This window comes from Passer domesticus, chromosome 1, assembly GCF_036417665.1.
Source record: "Passer domesticus isolate bPasDom1 chromosome 1, bPasDom1.hap1, whole genome shotgun sequence".
Classification (NCBI taxonomy): Eukaryota; Metazoa; Chordata; class Aves; order Passeriformes; family Passeridae; genus Passer; species Passer domesticus.
In genome coordinates, this window is record NC_087474.1 from 158,612,846 (window position 1) to 158,628,962 (window position 16,117).

Here is a 16,117-nt window from a genome sequence, read left to right on the forward strand (position 1 = left end):
TCTTAGTTCTTAATAGCATTATTTTCACAAATAAATGTTTGCATTCCTGTCCAGTCAGGCATCAACATCCACAGTTGGCCATTTGCTCCCATTTGGGGCTCATACTTGAATGTTCTAACAGATAGAGGACAGCTCCATTGCGATTTAATCAGCAGTATAATTGGGCATAAGGCAGATACTGAAGCCCTGACTATTGCTGAATGAAAAGTTGTGGCTTTACCATCAATGGGGTAATAATCATCATTAACTAGATATCACCAAGATTGGAAATGCTTTCAAAGTGAGTGTCACTATCCCAAATTACTTTTAGTTTATCAGTGGTCAAGGTGCCCTCATAGCCTTCCCTTTTAATTGCTATTACAGCAGATTGCAACAATAGCTGAGGAAGACACATAGTGCATGGTGTAGAAATTAACTAAAATTATATTCATTATGTTCTATGCTTATCAATTAGCTAAATAAAGAAGTGAGGGTCTTCACTCTGTGGGTCACAATGTGTTGATGTCTATTTTGTATTCTCCTTTGAGGACAATGAGCAATCCAGGAGATCATCTACCAAAGTCAACAACAGAGAACTTATTTAATAACAAATGTGGTGTAGAGAGATGGAAAGGGATAGGTAAGAGGAGAGTCAGAAGGAAAGAGAGGGAAGATTGAGGATGGGGTGAGGAGGGGAAGACTGGGGCTGCACACGTGTGGGAAATATCAGGGCTGGGGTGGGGAAGAGATCAAACAGAGGACAGCACAAGACTCTTGGCTCCCCATTGGTCCTTCATCACTCTATGCTTCTCTGCACTGGTGTCCTGGTGGTTCTTGTAGAGGTGGGGAAATGAGACAATTCATCCGGAGTTAACACCGTTCTTCAGTCCATGTAGCAGGAATCCCGAGAAGCATTCTCCTGTTTGCCATGCGAAGACAGAATGGTCTTGCCTTCATTTACCTGCAATGCAGAGGGCCAAGGAGCATTTCTTAGCTGCCAAAACCCACAATGCAGTCTGGCCCCCAAGTCTCTGTGGGATTCTGCAGTGCAGCGCTGTCATCCTTCCTCAGACGGCTCTCCCTACCCAGGCTGCCTTGCTGGTGGCTCAGGGTGAGGGGCTGGGTCTGGCAACAGGACCTACCTTTGCCAAGTGCTTGACTTGGCCACCGTCCACCCATCCATCCATGCATCCCGGCTTTTCATCTCCCCACTGCCGTTCCTTCTGGGACTTGCCACTGCCCTGGGAGCTGGGCGTCCTCAGGCTGAGCCGGCATCTTTGGCCACGGTCCTGCTGCTGGCCCCGGGCTCACTCCTCTGGCTGCCCCCTGAGGCAGCTGAAGGAGAAAAGGCAGCGCAGAGCCCGCCGGGCCCTCTTGGCCATGGAGCGCCGTGGCCGTGGGGCCGGGGGCTGCGGGACGGCTGCGCTGCCAGCGGGGCCAGCAGGAACGCTGCGTGCCAGGGGCTGGGCAGGCACCGGGCAAGCTCCTGCCAGCCGCTCATCCCCACAGGGCTTTTCCTGGGGAGGGGCGGCCTGGGCATGGCCAGCCTCCATGCCCGCTGCCTCGGCCTCCTCCGCGGCATCGGCAGGCGAGGCGCAACCCACAAACCCCTTTGCCTCTTGGGGCAGTGCCCAGGGGAGAGGCTCGCTGTGCGCCTGCTCGCTGAGGTCGCTGTCCAGAGCAGTAGGCGCTGGCTCTACCTCTTCATCTCGCTGCGGGATGGACAAAGGTCTCTTTACCTCGCTGTCCCACTCTTCTGATGCTTCTTCTTGCTCCCACTTCTTCAGGATCTTGTTCAAAAGAGTTTTCAGAGATAGGGAGTCCTCAGAGTCAGACTTGAAGTTGGCCAGCAGCTCAGGAGACACAAGCTCTGAGTCATTTTGTGCCTCTCCTGAGGCCTCTTTGGTCGTGCTGCAAGTGGTGACTGGCACTGAGGAGTCTGCAGCTGGTTCCAGGCTGGCAATAGATGGATCCCCAAGGTCGCAGCTGGATGCCATGGGGTATTCTTCACTGCACATGGAGGAGATGTCTCCAAAGATGCCTGCATACATTTGGTATTCCTCCACCTTCTCCAGCTCTTCTCTCTTTTGGTGCGTAAGATGAAGCAAATTTCCAGGTCTCACCCAATGCTGCTTGTGAAGTGCAGCATGCTGAAGTGGACGATGAGTTGCCCTCTCCTCACTGTTGCCTCCACATAAAGGAGAAGCTGAGAATATTGATGTTTCCTCAGGCTCTGATGTTACCAAGAGCTTGCTGCACCCCCATCTATTCTAGGGATCTCGAGCCAGGGCACAAGCTTCAGCGTCCACCTTTTTGTCTTTCAACGTGGCAAGCAATGTGCTCTGCAGGTCTTGGTCCCACTCTCCTGAAGCCTGCATTTTTGGGAGCTCTTCTTCCTGCAGCTTTTTCTCCAGCTCCTTTACAGAAGTGTCCCAGGGCTGCGAGTTTTTGAGACACAGCACCACACAGGCTTCCATGCATGCTGTGTCCCAGTGAAGAGTGGCACGCTGCATGCAGGTGTCACATGTGGCATGCGGTGGCCCTGCCTTGCCACTGAGCCATGCCTTCCAGTTCTGCTCTTCAGAGAAGGTCTTCCCTGAGCTCTGCCCCCAGCCAGAGTGCCCCATGGAGGAAGTGGCACACGCTCTGCCTGGGCCCTGGCCATGGGGCCCACAGCACGTGCTGTGCCTCTGGGAGAAGACCCAGAGGCGGCTGCTGCTGGTGCTGCTGGCAGAGGGGGCAGCTTGACACTGTCGGAGGCTGCTCCCACAGCACGTGGTCTGCCTCTGCCAGAGGATCCAGGGGCTGCTGTTGCTGGCAGAGGTGGCAGCTTAATGCTGTCAGTGGATGCTCTTGGTGACTGAGCACTCAGCTGGCATGGAGGTGCCAGTGTCAAGTGAGGGCCACAGAGAGGCGGCACGTCTGACACGAACAATCTCTGTGGCCCTGTGACACGGCTGTGGGGCACTGAGTGCCCGCCCTCCCGGCTGCCCCTGCGTGTGCGGGACATGGTGGGGCTCCATGAGCAGATGGGGAACAGAGTGGGCCTGTCCCCAGGGATGGGTGTCATGGTTGTGCAGGTGATCTGACGTGCCACCTGTGGCTGCCTGTGGGTCAGCTGTGGAAGCAAGAGGATGCACGGGATGGGGGCAGCTGTGTGAGCACAGTGTCCCCCATGTGCCTGCAAGCCCGGGCCTGGTCCCAAGGCAGGTGCTGGCCACAGCAGCCAGGCTGGGCCGGGTTCCCAGCTGGGCTTGCTGCCTCTGGGCCATTGCTGTGCCTGGGCCATCCCAGTGCTGGCTCCAAGGCAGAGCATGGCCTGGTGCCAGGCCCGGCTGCCTCTGCCCCAGGCCTTCCCCCAGGTCCCATTCCAGGCTGTCCCTCCATCTCTGTGCCTCAACTATTTTTGTCGCCGCTAATACAGCAGTGGCTGCCCCTCACGGGGCAGGCCATGAGCATTCATCTCCTGCTTTCTTGGCATTGTGGGAATGCTCTGATGAACACTGGCCACAATCACCCAGTTGAGCTGCTGGCCTTTAGAAGAAGCCTACATACGTATTTTTTCATGGCTCAGTTCATGGAAATTTTGGACCATATTTTCCATATGGATCATCCCCAACAAGGAAGGTTTAGATTAAGCAACGTAAAAAAGTTACTCACTGAAAGGGTGGTCAGGTGCTGGAGCAAGCTCACCAGGAAGTGATGGGTTCACCATCCTTGAAAATGTTCAAAGAACATGTGGATGTATTGAACGTGTCACTGCAGTGTGAACTGTCTGACTTGATGATTTTTTTATCTTTTCCAACCTACACAGTTCCATTATTCTAAATCCAGCAGAACTAATGTTGCACTCTCTGTAGGACAAAATGATTATGAACTCCTGACCTTTTATTTCCTATCTTAGGTTAGTCACAACTAAAATAAAGCTATTCTGTGTTGAATATGTCATTTATAATATTTAACAATTTAATTTTATAAGGTCCGTGGGTAAATAGGAGATGAAGGCTCAGACCTAATCCTCTTTCTTCAGGCATGCACTGAGTCTGCCAACTCCGGTCCTTTAATATCCTTTAATCCCTCAGCCCCCATCTTGAGGGCCCCACCTCTGCTACCACATCATTAGCATCTTTTTTTGCATGTGGGGGGAGACCCCAATTTTCTGATCAACATGTTTCAAAAGTCTGAGTATAAATTTATGCTTTCTTCCCATTTGGGTTTTGGTCCCCTCACCAGTTACACATCCTGTATGTGAGTTCACTCCCTGGTTATTTTTGCACTAGGCAAATTATTTTCCCCCAAAAGAGTGGCCTACGCTGTTTTTGGGAATAAGCAGCTCTAGGGACCCATTATTATATGCACTGTAGTAAAGCTTGCACCAGTTGTAACTCCTACACACCTGTAAAATCCTCCAAAAGTAATCCATAACTTTGCAGGTCTCCCAAATACCCACCAGATCCCTTCTTGCCCAGCTCTAAGCCAAGCATCATGTACGTTTTATGTCATGCTATAGTAATGTCTCTCTGGTAGGTTGTGACATATTTTTACACTATCACAGGCACTTCCAACAGGAAAACCACACACACACACACACACACACACACACACACACAGAAATATCACTTCACTTGAGTACCAGAGGTATGCAACTCTTTGATGCTCAGATGAGACACTTATCTGCATATTTATGTCTTACTGTTTTAGAAGACAAACCAAAACCTTGCATTAAAAGACCACATTTTACCACGAGTATGCTCAACTAAACAAGGGAAACTGAAAGAAATTGATAATGCATCTATGCAGAAGACTCCTTTGACATGCAATGGGTACTGCTCGTAAAGAATGAGCATATCCAGCCCATGGGAACTTTGTGATTACAAACAATGACAGGCACAGAGACAGCCTGGTGAACAAGAGAATTCAGTGTCCTGGGAAGATCCAGAAACACTGGATCTGAATGTTGGAGCACCATCTAGTGAACACAGGAGCTCACCTTGATTCTTTGTTAGTGTCTCACTTAGCAGAAGAAAAAAGTGTGTAAGCAACAGCCCATTCATCCTCGTTCTGTGCGGAATGCCCTGTTTATGCTAACTTCTTGCAAGCTGCAAATATTCAGGAGAGATTCTCCTCTTAATGATTATTCTGGATACTGGAATGTCTTTAAAAAATACTCTTCTTGCTCTATGGAAAATATTTGAGAAGGTTATCTGCACTCTGCTGGTGGTGATGGAAAGACCTTTGGAAGAAAACTGATGTTACACTAATACTGAATGCAGAAGCCAATGTATGGATCCCAAAATAGTTCTTGCTGAGGTATAAGGTAAATTTCTATTCATGAAGAATTTCTCTGTAACTCTTAGATGACCAAATTCTGTAAGTTCTAACCCTAATCTATAGGGTTTTGTCTTTTTCCCCTCCCTATCTTAGAGATATAGAATTTCATTCCTTGTTCTAGTTTAGTTGAAAAGAACATCTGGAGGTGAACTAGGTTAAGACCTTCTCAAAATATGAGTAACTTTGGATTTACACTACATTGATATGGATTTATCTAGTCAGTCTTTTAAAAATGCTTCCAAGACAGTCTGTGCCTCAAGAAGAAAAATATACAGTTTATAACATTTATTATGGATTCTTTTGTCAGGATCTTCCACCTAGTGCAGGTTATGATGAGGAGGTCACCAGAGTTAGTCAGTCATGGAGAGCAAAATTGAAAAATAGCAGTAGAGAGTTGTTCTAGAGGAGTCTCTTCCTCACAATTAATTCATGAATACCTTTTCCTCTCCTACACAAACACCTTAATGAAAGATGACAACACTGCACCTAAACCACTGGAACATGAGGTAGCGCAGATGGCACTTTCGGAAGAAAATATGAAGAACTTAAGTAGCAGAAAGCTGAGCTTTACACCCTATTCCAAAACATGAGGATGTGAGAAAGTTTGTGTGAGTAAAGGTGGCTCAACTACTGTGTGAGGTAAAAAATATCAGAAATTCTCAAGATGATGATGAAACAACTATAGTACAAGACCTAGTGGGATTCAGCTCTTACTTCAGGGTTAGGATTTGCCCGGTTCAGTGAAGGCATTGATAGCACAGACTTGAACAGGTCACTGTGGACTTCCTTTGCAATTAGTAAAAGTCTAATTAATAGACTAAATGCAGTTTAGGATATGATTTGTGTCACCCTACAGAGACATCCACACTCGGTCAGTTGAAGCTTAAGTAGCACAAATCCTGCCCCCATGAGCAGGACTGAACAACCTAACAGCCCAGAGACCCAGAGACAGACATTTATGTTGTAAACAAAAAAAAAATAAAATAATTAGACGAATAATATTTAATTTAGACTATCAATGGATACAATAAAAATAAATTTTTTGATCTGTACATAAACTGTGTTCCTTTTCTGCACATGACAAAAATTTAAAATCCATTTATTGTATGAAAGATTTGCTAGATTTTTGCCAGTTTTCTTTCCTTAAATAAGCTTTTTTGGAGCAACTGCTGATAATTTCCATCTTGTTCATTGGTCAAATAGCACTGAATCTTAAGATATTTTTGGGCTCCCTTACTGATTTAATTGCAACCTCCCAAAATCTTTGATGTTCTGCCTGCCTTATTCTTCTTGTGCTTGGATTCATGTCCTCTTCTCATTGTCTGTTTTGTGCATTTAGGTAATTTTACATCAATCTTTCTCCTTTTTTTTTTCCTTGCACACCTCCATCATAAACCCATAGAAAAATTTGGGTTGGAAGGGATCTTAAATATCCTCCAGTTCCAACCCCGTGCCATGGTCAGGGACACCTTTCACTAGGACAGGTTGCTCAGAATTCTTCCAGACTGGCCTTGAACATTTCCAGTGATGGGGCAGCCGCAGCTTCTCTGGATAACCTGTGCCAGGGTCTCACCACCCAGTTAACCTTCTAATGCATTCCTGAAATACTGTTTAGTCTTGTTTTCAAGAAGAGAACCTAGGAGTACATTTTGTTTTCGAGTCAGAATAAGAGAAGATATAAAAACAAAATGGGGCATATATGCCCTGGAATGAGTCCAACTGGGCAGTACCCTGGGAAAAATTACCTAACCAGCTGCTTGTCTAATTAGACAATAGCTGTAAAATATGCTAATTTTTTAACTTATAAAATTGTAGAAATCCAGTGCTGGAGGTGCCCATGACCACCAGGACACACAGAAACTTCCAAATAAAGGTCTGCATTTTATTTTACTGTATTTATTTTTTATTGATTATATTTATTGATACTGTAGCAAGAATTTTTCCCCTTCATATCAGGCAACAATCCCCTCATCCTGAATTGACACCAGCAGTTACCCTGACCCAGGTACTGAACCAGCACTTGGCCTGTTAAACCTCATGAGTTTCCCATGAGCTCATTTCTCCAGCTTGTTCAGATCTCTATGGATGGCATCCTGATCCCTTTGGATCTTCCTGAATGACTTTTTTTCCACATAACCTCAAGAAAAAGCTTCTAATCCTGAGCTCTTCGTCAGCTGAGAATCCCATAATACCACTGACCAGGACAACTAAATACAACACAGGGAACTCTGAGAGCCATTCTAAGTCATCATAAATGCATTAGTTAAACTCATTGTATTGATATCTTCACGGCATTGTTGTCCAGGTGATGTGTGGGATAAACAGGCCCATATTTTGAGCCCTGTGATAGCATTAAAGAAACTGGAATGTAATTAGAAGAGAGTGAGTTATCAGCAATTCAGGCTGATTCTAACAGCAAAGGGCAATAAAAAGATGGGTTTGATTGACCTGATAGAGAAGAGAGGACCCCTATTTTTATGTATTATGTAAATGCTACCAGTAAAGATGAGAAAGAATAAGAAGACAGATTTCCCTAAGGTTCCCAGTTTACAGAAATTAAAAGGAAGAGACACACTCATGAGTCACGTTTAGTGGAGTGGAGTGGAAAGGATCAGCATTTCCTGTGCCATTTGTGTATTTTCAGCTATCCTCCACAATACTTAAGTTTTCTCCCTGAATAAATCATTTTGGAAGTTGCAACAGCAGGAGAGTGATGAATGGGAAAGCAGAAGGAGAGTGAAAATGAGCTAATCTCCCCAATACATTAGAATAATAATTCTTTGTCAGGCCTAACATTCAATGAAAAATGACTCTTGCTAGTGGAGAGGGGGGTTTGATAATACAGTAGTGGAAAGCAAAGATTCATCTCTGAATCGAAGGAAAGTGAGGGGATTAGAGGATTGCTCAGAATAATTCAGATGCAATGAAATACAGTTCATGGCAAGAGAAGCCCTAACACAATAGTCCCAATCAAATAAGATTTAGGCACATTTAGAAGTAGTATTCTAATTATCAGCAATTGATTTAACTGAAGAGCTTCCTGCAACTCTGTAGGAGTGAAAAAGGGATTTATTTTAGATTTTTTTTTTCCTCCACAATGAAACCCATGCTTTTTCAATGGTTTCTTGGCTCCAAGGAAGAGAACTAATAGTTCAGCTGGGAAGTTTTTATGGAATAAATCAAAGGTACTTTGCCATCAGTAAACCATCAGGCATGGAAATCTGTTTCCTAGAAAGTGGCTTGGGATTGTATGTGACTAAGAGTGTCCTCAGATGCCAAATCAGTGTTACAAAGAAGATAAATGGGTACCCATTACCCAAACCTGACCGTGTTTAGCCACTTAAAATATCTTGTTTTAGGTAACACAAATTAATGGAACCAGGTTGGGTGTTGAGACAACTTCCCAGAGTCTAAGTGACTTGAGTCAGGAGTTTGTCACTGCTGATGAAAAGTGTCCTGAGGTGTAGGAATTCCTCCAGGAAATATAAAATATCTACAGGGAGACAGGCAAGAAAACTGGAGGCCTAATTGTGTAGATCTTAAACAAACGTGTCTTGCTTGATTTGTGGGAGCCAGGCTAATGCAGCTGTAGGTCCTCATCATGAATAAAACAGTGAATCTTCCAGAAAAGGATCAGGTAGCAAAGAGCTGTGACACTTTCACCTCCATCCTTTTCAGCAATAGTGTTGTCAGCAGGGCCAGGACAGTGATTGTCCCCCTGACTCAGCACTGGTGAGGCCACATCCCAAATCCTTGGTTCAGTTTTGGGTTCCTCACCACCAGAAAGACTCAGAGGTGTCCAGAGAACAGCAACAGAGCTGGGGAAGGGTCTGATGAGGAGCAGCAGAGGGAGTTGGGGGGGCTCAGCCTGGAGAAAAGGAGGCTCAGGGAGGACCTTCTCACTCTCCACATCTCCCTGACAAAAGGGTGCAGCCAGCTGTGTCATTCTGTTTGCCCTGGTAACAAATTACAGGATGAGAGGAAATGGCCTCCCATTTCACCAGGGGAGGTTTAGGTTGGATATCAGGAAAAGTTTTTCACTGAAAAGGTTGTCAGGGATTGGAAAAGGCTGCCTAGGGAAGTGATGGAATTGCCATCTCTGGAAGTCTTCAAATGACAGGCAGACATGGTGCTTAGGGACAGAGTTTAGCGGTGGCCCAGATGATGTCAACATCTTGAAAGTACTTTGCCTAGAAGCAGAATTTTAAATACTTGTAGTATTATGAGTTATGAAAACACAGTATTTTTATACAGACATAAAAGACATGAGAGGACATATCGTGTGTGCATCAGATCATGGAGTTAACAGGATAATCAACAGGTTGTGTCTCCTTGAGCTCTGTTTTCACTGGTTTTTCATGTTTTAGGAGTTTTGAAGGTTTCATCCTTGGGAAAGTCACTTTTTGCTAATCAGCCTTCATTCCAGACCTGCTGTGTTTTTGGTCATTGGAAGTTATAACAGCCAATCTGCACTCAAAATAGTTGCTTTTATTTGGAAGTTACCTCTCCAAATAATTCCACTGTCAGAAGTCACATAAAAATGGCACCATTTCAAGGCTTATATTAACCTTAAGTGTTTTCTTTTAAATAAATAGCGAGGTAGGTAGAAGAGATGGGCATCTCTACTTTGAACATAAGATGAAGTAGAGATCAAGATAATTTCTACATTGTTCTAATTTCATGGCTCAGTGCTTTAAAGGAGCCCTTTAGAGTCAATCGACTCTTTGATCATTGACTAAAATCTAATAACTTTGGCAGCAAATGAGGTGTGAAATACTGTCAAAATCACTTCAATAATACCTGTGTGGTACTAAACATTTTCATCTCTGTGGTAACAATTTGTAAAAAAAGCCACAGTTAAACAATTGGTGGCTCTAGAAATCAACATGTTTTTGCATTGGAAAATATTGGCAATGTCCACCTAGATTTCAAGTCCAAATCAAGGGAAACTCCTACATGGTGACAAAAATTTTGATGGACTGTTATCAATACCAAGAATATTGTATGTAGACTGTAATGAAACCATTACAAAGCTTTGTAAATGTAGTATTCTTTCTATTTAAGAACTTCCAGAGACATTTTAAGAGTTTAGGTTAATAAGTCAAAATTTCTGCTTTATTTTTCATTTAAAATAGATATTTAAGTACCTTTCTTCCAAAGGATATACCAGGTAATGGTCTGTAAGTAGCAAATTCCAAGAGCCTGTTTCTAAGTTTTGCTCTAGAGTAGAATTACCTCTCTTGGCAGCAAACAATGTGTGTGTCAACCTGCATGTAGTGTGGATGAAAACTGATTTTTGTATTCAGGAGCCTACATTCTTTCTTTGACCTTTTTCTCAAATTTTATGTGTGCCTTAATGCATTTTCAGATACATCCAGTTTTTAAAATCTCTGTAAACTGAAGAATATCACTGTCTGACAATGTTCTTTTGTGAATGAATTGGATGATATATATAAATACAGATGGTTGCATGCTTTCAAAAAGGTAATGTCTCAAAATTAAATTTTTTGTAAGTCCTTCAAGTTTAAAATTACTTTTTTTTTTCCATTCAAAACAAAACCATACTTTTTTATTTTTGTTTCCACTGAACTGAAATACTGTCTCCTTTCTGAAGAATGAAAATAAAATATGGTTACAAATTTACTTTCTTTTCCACTCTTCCTTTCATTTTATATTTCCCCTCCTTTTATACAGGTCATTAATACTTTATACCTCTTTCTGAATTACTACAAGATCTTTGAATGTGAGGCACAATGTAAGCATGAAGTACTAGCTCATGTATATTACAATTACAGTTCCAGGCAGAGCTCAATAAGCAGAGGGCATATCTGATAATGTCTCATATTCTGTCAGAATAAGGAAAAAGTACACGATAAAAAAAGCTTAGAGGTGACCCACAGGGAAAGTAATGACTTCTAACAAATCTGGCATTTTTTCCCAGTAGAAAAATAATGAAGTAAAGAGAAAGATGAAGAGAAATGAAAGAAAAAAGTTATGTCTTGTAAAATATTTAGAGAGACAAGTTCAATTGATAGTAAAGCAGACAGGTACATTTAGCAGGACCAGAATTGTTCTCTTAGTCCTTGGTTTCTATTCAGATAAAACCTGGAATTACAGGATGAACAGAAACCATATTTCTCCCTCTGTCAGCAAAGGCAACAGAAGTTTTGTGACGGAAATTGAAGTATAACTGGGTTTTTTCTCCTCTTTAGGTAGTCTCCATATCTGAATGAATTTAAATGGTAGGTTTTGGAAAACACTGAAGAGCGCATTTCTTTTTGTATTGAACATGATCAAAGATGTCCAAATCATGATGAGAGATAAATGGCACTGCTGTGCAGACCAGCCACTCTTTTTATGGGCTGTATTTCAGTCCATGAACCTGGCTGCCAGCATTCATCCTGTTTTGACAATCCTACTCACATCACCTTGAAATGGGGTTTCAGCATTTTTCATCCCTGTTATTGGTACATTTTGAAGTCGATTCAGCTCATGCTTTGCTTTTGAGAAGCTGGCAAGTTTATTAAGACCAGTTCTGGTGCACTAGATAGAAAAGACCCTTTAGGTCAGGCTGTGCCCTCCCTGTGCTCCTTGGAGCTGCTCCTCTCCTGTTTCAGTTTCCTGGGTGGTTACACTGCTACTGATTCTCCAGTGAATATGCTTTATAGTCTTCAAATTGCTATCAAGAGCAATTCCCAAAACTGAGGTGACATTTTCTCTGTTCCAGATTCCTATCTCTGTCTCCTTTTCTATTTTTATTCCTATTTCTAATGCATGACTTTTTTTTAATATAGCCATAATCATTTGTGTCTCTCTCTGGTATATTCCCCTCTCAAATGAGTAGCTTTGAATGATTAATCCATTACACATACTCTGGTTTTGATCTTGCTAAGCAGTTAAGCTACTGCGTGCATATGAGAACACGAATAGTTGCCAGATCTTAGGATGTGAATAATTTCTTACAAGCCTGGGCAAATCTATATTCTGAGGTGAGAACTATTCATTTCATTTTTTTTCTCAGAGATAACCACTGTTTTTTTCAAATAGCTTTTCTTTTATTTTTCTCTAAAATCTCTTTATTTTTATTTTTTTTTTCAGATGGACAGCCTGTTTCCTTTTTTTTTTGCAATCTGTTCAAAATTTTGTAAAGAGGTCCTTCCCTGTGTCAGACCCAAATTAAAATCTAAAACATAACATGAAAAACATCATGTAATCCCATTCTAATGATGGAAGAAAGATCCTCTAACACTATACTCCTGTATGACTCTTATTTTTGTTGCTGCCCTGGGGGACGCAAACTTCTGCATCTGCTCTTGGCTTTTCCTTCTTAACCTTTTGAATTCCTTGAATGGTGCATCTGTCCTGATGAAAACTGTGTGTTCACCTTCTGTATACCCACTGGTCAACAAAATTGTTCTGTTTGCTCTTCTATCTCTTCCTCATGAAGTGAAGCAGAAAATAAAACCAAAATAACAGAAATTTTTACACTGTTCAAAAAATGCCTCTTCACAATCTGACACACAGGGTACTTGCCAGTGTGAATGTATTTTTGGCTATAAGGTGGTAGTGAGACACTTTATTAAGCATGAAATGGGACTGCTTATCATGCTTCCCTCATGCATGAACACACACCCAGACAATCTTGTGCCTGAATAACTTATACCTCTCTCAAAGAAACATTTAGTGACCCAGACATGCATTACTTGCTACTGTTCACATTTGTCATGTGAAGGTTGGTCTCTTCCTGAAGGTTTCTTCAAGAAAACCACCAGCCATGGCAGTGTTTTTCTTTTTTATGAGTTTAATTTGCTTTACCTGTGTGCAGTACTTTGTTTCAAAAAGAGGTGCTGGAGGTAAAACTTCTCTCAATCTATTGGGTGACTGATCTCATTTTTTTACCATTACTCCACTTTTGTAAACCTGTCCTCCATATCACAGGAGAGAGTGGGGAGCTGTGCTGGACTCTGCTTCCTTGGAAATGTAATTACTTTGTCTTGACAATTTCTTTAGCAAGGGTTGTCTCTTCTCTTTTGAGATTAACTCCTGAAATAGAGATGTCTGCTGCTCCAGGTCAAGAGTTACTGCCTGCAGAGTTATTGACATTGCTCCACAGGAGCTGTGGAAGGGTCAGCATAGTGCCAGAAAAGAGGGGGAGTATTAAGAATTGTGTGGATTACCAATTTTAATTATATTGTTTAACTTACTTGTTCAGCTTGGAGAACCTCATCACAGCCTATATTTTCCTCAGGTGGGCCAGTGGTGGAAGGTGCTGATCTCCTCCCACTTGTGACCAAGAGGACGCATGGAATTTTTCTGAAGCAGCTTTGGGGAAGTTAAAATTGAACATTAAGGAAAAGTTCTCCACTGAGAGGGTGGTCAGTCACTGGAACAGACTCCCCAGGACAGTGCTTCTGGCACGAAGGAGCTCCTGGATGATGCTCTCAGTCACAGAGTTTAGCCTGTGAGGAGCAGGGAGTTGAACTCTGTGATGTTAGTGGGTCCCTTCCAACTGGAGACCTTCAGATTTTCTATGATTTTACTTTTGTTGCTTTCTCTGTACCTAAGCACTTCACCCACATTATTATCTTCTCTTCTTTATAATTGGACTTGTGATAATTCTGAATTAGACTGTGAATTGTTAGACTGTAAGTCAGATGTAACAAACTCTTGGTTTTACCTAATCTATAGGTAAGGTGTGTTTCCTCTCTGCCCATAAAAAACTTTGAATTTAACAACTGCGGCTATTCAGACTTGAATATCATGCCATAACTTCCAGGTGACACATACAGGTAGGCAGCCAGCTTGGATTTGGGCCATAAAGCATCTCAGAGACAAAGCTCTTGCACAGCTTGGTATTTAGCAAAATATTTGTGTAAAGAGTAAAGAGAAGGTTTGATGTCATCACAGTGGTTTTTGTTTCTAAATGAGGGTTTTAGTTTGAATCAGGAGAAGGAGAAAGATCAGTTAGCTTGAATCAGAAGCGCTGAGAGGGATTTCACAATAATTCTCACGTGTCACACTTTGTTTTCTTTCACAGAGCTTGGCAAGCACCAAACTCATCTCCATTTAGAAGAAATTAGATTAAGTCTGGGGTTCACCCAAACCAATTAAGGTGTAAGTCTGCAATAAGACCACATCACTAGGTTAAGTCCAGTATTAAGCCAAAAACTTGTTTATAGTGTGGATACATACTTTTTGAAAACACGTACCTGCTCTTCTTTGGTGCAAACCCACTGCTGCTGGTCTGAATTATTTCTTAAAGTAGGAACAGTCTTTATTTCTGAGGAAAACCAGTGAGCTGGGAATCAGAATTTAATGGTCTGAGCTGGCACAAGGAAGATTTCCCAATGAGACAAGCTGCAAAGTGACGATGGGGCATCTCTCACCAGCACTTGGAGACTGTGCTGATACTGGAGGAAGTGGGGAATCTTTCAAACATTCAGCCTTGCCAGGGAGTCCTAAAAGCCTCTTTCTGTTGCTAGAAAGCTGGATACTTTCAAAGTAAATGTTGAAAGTTGACCTTGAAAAACAAAACCCCCAGGTTTCTGAGAAAGCTTTAAGTGTTTCCAAAACAATGTCAACACTGCAGCACTTTTCAGAGGAGTAGAATATTCCCCATGTAAACTTTCTCATGAAAACATTCTGCCAAATACTCTCTATTTGATTTCAATCTTATCTGAAAGCATTTTTAAGCTGCAGTGTTTTGGAAAGGGAAAATATCACTGCTATGACTTCAGTGATCTAAATTACTGTTTTGCCATGGGGATGAAGAAAAGAGGAACTATTTCTAAAGACATGGTAGAAGTAGGATGCAAACATTGTTGTTTTGCCAGAAATACTCAATAACGTTCAGAAAATCCTGGAAAAAAAAGGAAAAAAAATCTTTGAAATTGAAAGAGAAATGAAAATGTCACAAAACTTAACTTAATTTTCAAAATTGTAAAGATAAAAAAAGTAACAATGAAGAAGTATAATTATGTTAATTCCATCAAACTCAGTGTAATAATCAGACCCCACAGATCTGGCCCCAGAAAGCAGTGTACATACATCTACCCTGAATATGCATTTGGGCAAAACATTTTCGTATATGTTGAAAACCAAACAGCATTAGGACATGTTGTCATTTTGAATAATATTGCTTGCAAAGTACCTTGAAACTTCCTTTATCTATGAATGTTTATAAACTTTTCATGATCTTCCATTCAAAAGAAATTGTAAAGTAATAAATTTTATATTTGCTATATTCATTTTGTAATGTGGAATATTAATGCTTGGGGTTTTTTCATGCATAGATAAAAACAGTTTCTTACAAATATTTTCAGGCCTTGTATTCCTGTAGGTTTTGTGCACATGTGTCAAAGTGACCAAGAAATCTATTTGGTACAGTTGTGTTTGCCTTACATGTCAGTTAAATTCTCTTAATCCAGCTAAATTGTTATATGAATAGAGAATGGGAAGTTAAATTGTTGATACAGAGGAGCAAAGCAGAAGACACTAAATATTTAATGCATTGGCAGAAGGACTTTGGTAACATTTCCTTCATTGAACAAACAAGCTGGCCCACCCCATATGGAATCCCACACATAATTATTTCTGAAAAATCTGTTGCAAACTTCTGATTATCTGCATAGCTCTTGGAAAGAGAAAGAGCTGCTGGGGAGATCTTAGGCTAGAAGTGTCCAGCATCATTCTCATGTCTGGAAGAAAGCCCTGTGCTCATGAAGATGGTGAATATCAAAGATATTTCCCAAAAACAGTCCCTAGTCCATCTTCCATGGGTTGACATTTGGCCTTCATATTCCCCTGG

The 16,117-nt window shown here is 42.1% G+C and overlaps 1 long non-coding RNA gene across 1 annotated transcript; it reads right to left on the minus strand.

Annotated features, from left to right (window-relative positions):
• Positions 1-553: 553 nt before the first annotated feature.
• On the minus strand, positions 554-1,230 carry LOC135290273 (uncharacterized). Its single transcript, XR_010353017.1, has 2 exons — positions 1,122-1,230; positions 554-940 (listed from the first exon to the last, which is right to left on the minus strand). It is a non-coding gene; the product is annotated as an uncharacterized LOC135290273 (long non-coding RNA).
• Positions 1,231-16,117: the final 14,887 nt, after the last annotated feature.